The sequence below is a fragment of the Ptiloglossa arizonensis genome, chromosome 1 (genome assembly GCF_051014685.1).
Source record: "Ptiloglossa arizonensis isolate GNS036 chromosome 1, iyPtiAriz1_principal, whole genome shotgun sequence".
In the NCBI taxonomy this organism is placed as follows: Eukaryota; Metazoa; Arthropoda; class Insecta; order Hymenoptera; family Colletidae; genus Ptiloglossa; species Ptiloglossa arizonensis.
The window spans coordinates 26,194,717-26,201,324 of NC_135048.1; positions in this window are offsets into that span (position 1 = coordinate 26,194,717).

The window sequence follows — 6,608 nt, forward strand, 5'->3', positions numbered from 1 at the left end:
TCCTCTTCGTCGTCGATAATCCGCGCGTTTAGACGCGCGATGGTCGCCCTCGCCTCGCCTCGCCTCGCCTCAACGCGCCTCGACGCGCCTCGACGCGCCGCGTTGCCCCCGTGCGCCCGGACGCTCGCGACTTGACAAATGATCGCCGACCGTTCGATTCCGCGGTGCTTTCTATTTATGCCGTAGCCACCGAACCCCCCTCTCGACCCCACCCCCCGTATGCTCGATCGCGGCGTCGCGTCGCGTAGCGTCGCGTCGTTGTGACGCAACCGGTGAAACACGAACGAAACAGCGACAATGACGCCTCCACCTTCGCCGACACCCGGCTAGCACATTACGTGCACGGGTAAACGCGCCATTGACTACGGGATCGAAACGCGTGCGGGGGTGAGCCGCGGGAAAACTTACGAACAAGAGGCGGCGATCAATTATTACCGAGGGTTGGGTGTATCCGGCTGGCTCTCGACTTTTATACGCGGACCGTGGGGATAGCGCTCTGGGAGTCCCTGGGAGATGGATCTAATATTTTGCGTAACTGTCAGGAGAGATTTCTTGGAGTTTGTGGAACTTATACTTTGTTGTGGTGTTGTTTTCGCCGTTCGAGGTGAGAACTTTTATACGGCGGCACTGGGGAGAGTTTTTTTGGGTACCTTGGAACCTACACGCTGGTCTAATATCCATCTGAAGATTGTGTGGAGAGCTTTACTAGAGTTTATGGAATCTCTACTTTATCATGTTATTGCTTCTTTCATCTGAGTCGAAAATTTTACTCAAAGACTCGTGAGAAGAGCTTTCTTGCAGTGTATGAGACCTCTATTTTGTCCTGGTAGTATTGTTTCCTTCCCAGTTGGGAACTTGAACCCGGAGGCCTTGGGGAGAGTTTCTTCGAGTATCTTCGAACCTACATGCTAATCTAACTTTCACTCGAACACGGAGCAGAGTTTTTTGGGGTCTCTAGAACCTATACGTTGATCTAACATTCGTCCGAAGATTGTGTGGAGGGCTTTACTAGAGTCTATGGAATTTTTACTTTATCATGTTATTACTTCTTCCGCCCGAGTTGAGAAATTTTACTCAAAGACTCGCGAGAAGAGCTTTCTTGCAGTGTATGAGACCTCCATTTTGTCCTAGTACTAGATTTTCTTTCCCAGTTGGGAACTTGAACCTGGAGACCCTGGGGAGAGTTTCTTCGGGTACCTTGGAACCTACAGGCTGGACTAATATCCATCTGAACATTTTGGGGAGAGCTTCCCTGGAGTTTATGGAATTTCTACTTTGTCCTGGCCTTACTTCTTTCGCCTAAGTCGAGAACTTTTTCTCAAACACTCGTGAGAAGAGCTTTCTTGCAGTGTGTGAGACCTCCATTTTGTCCTGGTAGTATTGTTTCCTTCCCAGTTGGGAACTTGGACTCAGAGACCCTGGGGAGAGTTTCTTCGGGTACCTACATGCTAATCTAACTTTCATCCGAACACTGTAGGGAGAGTTTTTTTTTTTGGAGTGTCTGGAACCTATACGTTGGTCTAACATTCACCCGAACACAGTGGGGAGATGTTCACAAATGTCTATGGAACCTCCACTTTGTCCTGTTATTACTTCTTCCACCTAACTCGAGAACGTTTACTCAAAGACTCGTGAGAAGAGCTTTCTTGCAGTGTACGAAACTTCTATTTTGTCCTGGTACTATCTTTTCCTCCCCAAGGAACTTGAACCCTGAGACCGTGAATAGAGCTTCCTTGGAGTCGCTGGAACCTCTATTCCACAATGTTCTACATTTCCACTACCCTTCAATACTATTTTCCTTCCCCGAATCAAGAAACTCCAAAACTTCCACTCTGTCCCGATGACCTAGAATTTCCCTATCCTGTATCTCGTGATCCACCTTGCAGAAATTATAACCCTGCAAGTAATTCCCGACCATGCGTCGTCACGATTGCAAAACGTACCGAAGCCGCGCCAACCTGAGCCTAAATCGCTATTAAATCGTCGTCGAGGCCTCTCTCGTTTATAATTTACATACGCAGACGAAACCTCTGCCGGGTTCGACTAAACGAAACCCTCCTCGGTCGAAACGACGCGGTAGCTATCCAAACGCTCGATCATTGGGACAAACGAGGCCAGCCATTAAAAAGTTGTCAGAAAGTGTTTTCTGCGTGGCTCGATCCGTCCGCGATAATGTCACCGACCGTTGGCTTTTTGCGACGCAACGAGGGCACCGTAATTTCCGAAACGAGGCAAAACGCGATGCAAAACGACCGCCGGTGAAGACCTACGTCCGATTCTCCGCCGCGCCGGGCCGAATTTGCATACAGGTTGGTCGTTATCCACGAAGCGGACCGGAGCACGCGGAGGCGGAGTCGCCAATTTTGCGCGATGGGGCTCATCGCGGACCCAGTTCGAGGGGGCCGAGTTCCACCGCGTAATCGCGACCGGGCAAAAAAGTGATTACGTTTTTTGCCGGGCCCTGGTTCGAGATTAAAAACGGCCTGCGGCGTTGTAATTGCGAGCTGATAGTGGCGCGGCACCCAGTGGCTGCTACCGGACATCAGACCGGGCTGAAACCTTTTTCCCTGGTAGGGACGGGGGCCCGGGGTAGACGGTGGAGAGAATATCATTCCGTGAGGACGATGGAAGGCAGAGCAGGGGACGACTCCCGGGTGGATCCTCCGGGCACGACCGCACAAATTACAGACCACGGAGCCAACGGAAGCCGGTGAAACTGCGGAGGCTACGTAGCGCGGAAGCTGCAACGGCGCGATACCCTTTTCGCGTTCGTGCTCGCGAAGATGTCCAAGTTAACAGCTTCTTCCACGAAGCCGAGCGCGTCTCGTGACACGCCCCGTGAACAGAGGGGAGAGCGTTCGCTTCGTTGGAACCGATCTCTGTTCGTTACACCGAGACGGACGAGTTCGTCTTTCGAACGAAGGAAATGCGCAACTTCGAGGGAACGGTGCAACTCGCATTGACAAACCGTTCTCTCGATCTCGTACCTGCATAGTCAACTGGACAGTGTACGTCCAATGTGAATTTTTTCCAGGCGATTCGCATCCGTTACGTCGACGATGCAAAAAGCAAAGGAGGCTACTGAAATTGTACCGAACCTCTTTTACCAATGTAAATACGATTATTGAAAAGATAAACGTTTAAGATACAAAATACAAAATATTCCAGAACGAGGAACAAACTTCTCCCTGACCAACCACGTCACTAACAACGTACTACAAACTTAATTCGTAGAAATTTAATCGATCTACAATTCCAAAAAACACTATTCTTAATCTATATGGAACTCCACAACAATACGCGTCTACTTCAAGCTTACCCACGTCTGTTACACCAAATCAGGATAATTCTAATCGAGAGTAGAGTATACTTGCCGGCAAAGCTTACCCACAGGTGAAATCAACAAACAAGATATTCAACTCCGAGGGAACATTCATCGTTGAGGAATCCCCAGCGTTATTCGAGCCACCCTCGCGATCGAAATTCAGCTCGACGACAATGGGCGTTTACTTCGGGATTCTCGATCGCGAACGATCGTCATTCCGCGCGTGCTGTCACCGCGGAGCGTTTCCCCGACTTTTCCACTAAGGAGCGCTCTGGGAGGGTTCATTGGGGTGGGAGGTCGCGGCGATCGAAAAAGAAACGGCAAATTTTCACCGCGGCTGCCTCGTCGTTGCTTCGCTCTTTTACGTAATATGATTTTCAATTGCACACGCCCATCACGTATCACGGCGCCTTTCTATTCATATAATCTTGGCCGCGTGTGCGCCCGCGCCTGCGCTCGCGCGCTCGCTCGCTTCGCCTCGATGTCCGTGTGTACACACGGGCGGTGGCATGGCGCGCTCGCGAGCAACGGGGCAAGGCACTTTTGATTATCGAACCTCGGCCGCGGCGAGAGAGACGCGCGCGGGCATAATACCAACATACCCCGGCTTCTTAGCGGGTATGCATTATAATGCATCCACAATGCACCGGCGCGGTGCACATCAAAGAAAGCTACGTGAGCGACCACGTACCCGTGTACCCGGCCAATACCCGGTGTACTGCCCGTGCTGCCGATACCGAACCACCTAATGGCCGACCGATCCATCGCGTGGTATCCGCCGACGATGCTGCCTACCGTTCTTTCCGCGGGAGGATTTTCCGTCAGCTTCCTCATGGACCCGCGTCTCTTCGCGCGGAATTCCGCCAGCCAATCCGTGACTCACTTCGAACGGTTTGATTAGTTCGGAGCGATTCGCTATCGTCCCTGAGACGAGCAGAGGTGATGATAGAGACGAATTTAGAGGTGGCACTTCGTACGTGTATCGTGTACACTGGTTTGGTCACTGTGGAAGGTGTAGAGATCACTCGTTTCGAAGTCAAATTAATCTAAACCTAGTTCAGATCTAAACTAGACCGAAGGTAGATCGAAAGATTGTCTTCGTGTGCCTTTCGTTCAAAGTGAACGTGCAATTGGATCGGTGAACAAAGTAGACGGTCTCTACTTTGGATAAATTGCACCGACAATCAAACCTAACCCAGACCTAACAGAGACCTAAGGATTGTTTTCATCTGCATGTTATGCAAATTGAACATGCAAAGTGACCAATGAACAAAGTAGAGCCAGTCTCTACTTTCGACGAATCGCATGGATAATTCATCGGGCGCAGCCCCCCTAGAAATTGCTGGCTCTTCGATCCGGAATTATTAGAATTATTCAATTTTTCACGGACAAATGTTCCATTCGCCGACCGCATTGCTTTCGTAGGGATGAAACGTTTCGTCGTGAAACTCGCGGGGAGAAGTTCGTGGTAAAGTAGTTCTGTCACTTTATTCATGAGCGACGACTTTGAATTGTAGATGCTGCTGTATTGTCTTGGAAAATGCGTGACAGTTCTTTTAATACCTTTCGATGGCGATTCGAAGAATTCCATGGTCGCGATATGCCGGTCTACCCGATTTTTCGTTCTACTTGTCGCTTGGACTACGTTCGACGTGGTTATTTTCGATCCTGTCGATACCTAACCGTGTACCATTCGACACGAGTCGCGTAATTCTACAAAATTTCTATTCTTGGCAGTGGTCCTCCGCCAACGGTAGAATACGTTCAAAAATAGCATTTGAAAGTCACAGGTGGTGCGCAGCCGCGTATACCTTTCCTCGACCAATCATGGAATAAGTTCAAGGACAACGTTCGAACGTTACAATTACTAGGTAGGGCCCACGTGTGCTCCCCCCATCGCGGCTGAATCCAACAGGCAAGAATTCATACCTTCTGTCTTCGACCAATCGTAGAATAAGTTCAACGTTAACGTTCGAACGTTACAATTACCAAGTAGAGCTACGTATGCCCCCCTTTCGCAAACGACGAACCCCTGATTGGGACATCGAGGTAAGAATTCGTACCTTCTGTCCTCGACTAAACGTAAAATAAATTGGAAGACAATATTTCAACGCAGAACTACACGTCCCCCCTTAATATACAATGAATACAAGACCCCCCAACTGCACACTGACCCAAGAATCCATACCTTCTATCTTTGGATGAACTTAAACATCGGTTCAAAAACTCGGGTTACAATTAATGCCTACACAGAGGTACATATGCCTCCCTCATACATGACGAATACAAGACCCCTGAATAGCACACAGACCAGGAATCCATACCTCCTTCCTTGAACATCGGTTCAAAGATTGCGTTCGAACGCGTTACAATTAATACTTACAGCTACGTATACCTACTCCCCCCCCCTCACGAACAACGGATCCAAGGCCCCCCAATGCAAGAAATCCATACGTCCTCCGTGTTCTCCGTTTCCATCGATCGACCTGCCGTAGGATACCCGAAGCTCACCTAACTCACCGTCGCGCGCAGATACCTATCTTCCCAAGCTCTACCGGATTTCGCTGTTAAGAATGGGGCAATGAATCCAGCGGAGATGTTTCGAGGGGAGACATCTCGTACGCGATACGAAGGCGCGTCACCGTCTCCGGTGAGACGTAGCGGGGGGGAAAATATCACGAGGTCCTCCGATGCTCTGGTACGCGGCGTCGTCTTCGTCCTCGTCCTCGTCGTCGTCGTCGTCGTCGTGGTCGTGGTCGTGGTTCGCCCACTGACGCCGCCGCGACGTTGGAACCCGATTCACCGCGGAGGGAGACGCTCGGTTATCCGTATCCATCGATCGATGAGCGTGACGGAGACGCGAGACAAAAGGGGGATTCTCGATCCGCGGCGCCCAGTGACCCAATACCGCGCGTACCGATCCACCGCTGGGAAAACGCTCGACAGAAACGATCCCGTGGTGGAATTCGCAGACGATCGCGGCGCGCCGACGCACGCGAGACGATCGAATCACCTCGCGCATCCCGCGCGCGCATGTCTCGATTCGATCAGAAGTGGCGCCACACGGCGCGCGGATCGGGGATGCCCGGCGAAAAAGGGGAATAGAGAGAGATAGGGAGAGAAGAGAGAGAGAGAGAGAGAGAGAGAAAGAAAGAGAAAGAGAGAAAGAGAGAGAGAGATCTCGGAGTCAGTTGCATCGATCGATGGAGAAGACGTGTGGGAGAGGGAGGGAGAGAAACGGGCGTAGGACCCGGAGCGTAATGCGTTGGCGTTCCGGGGGCCC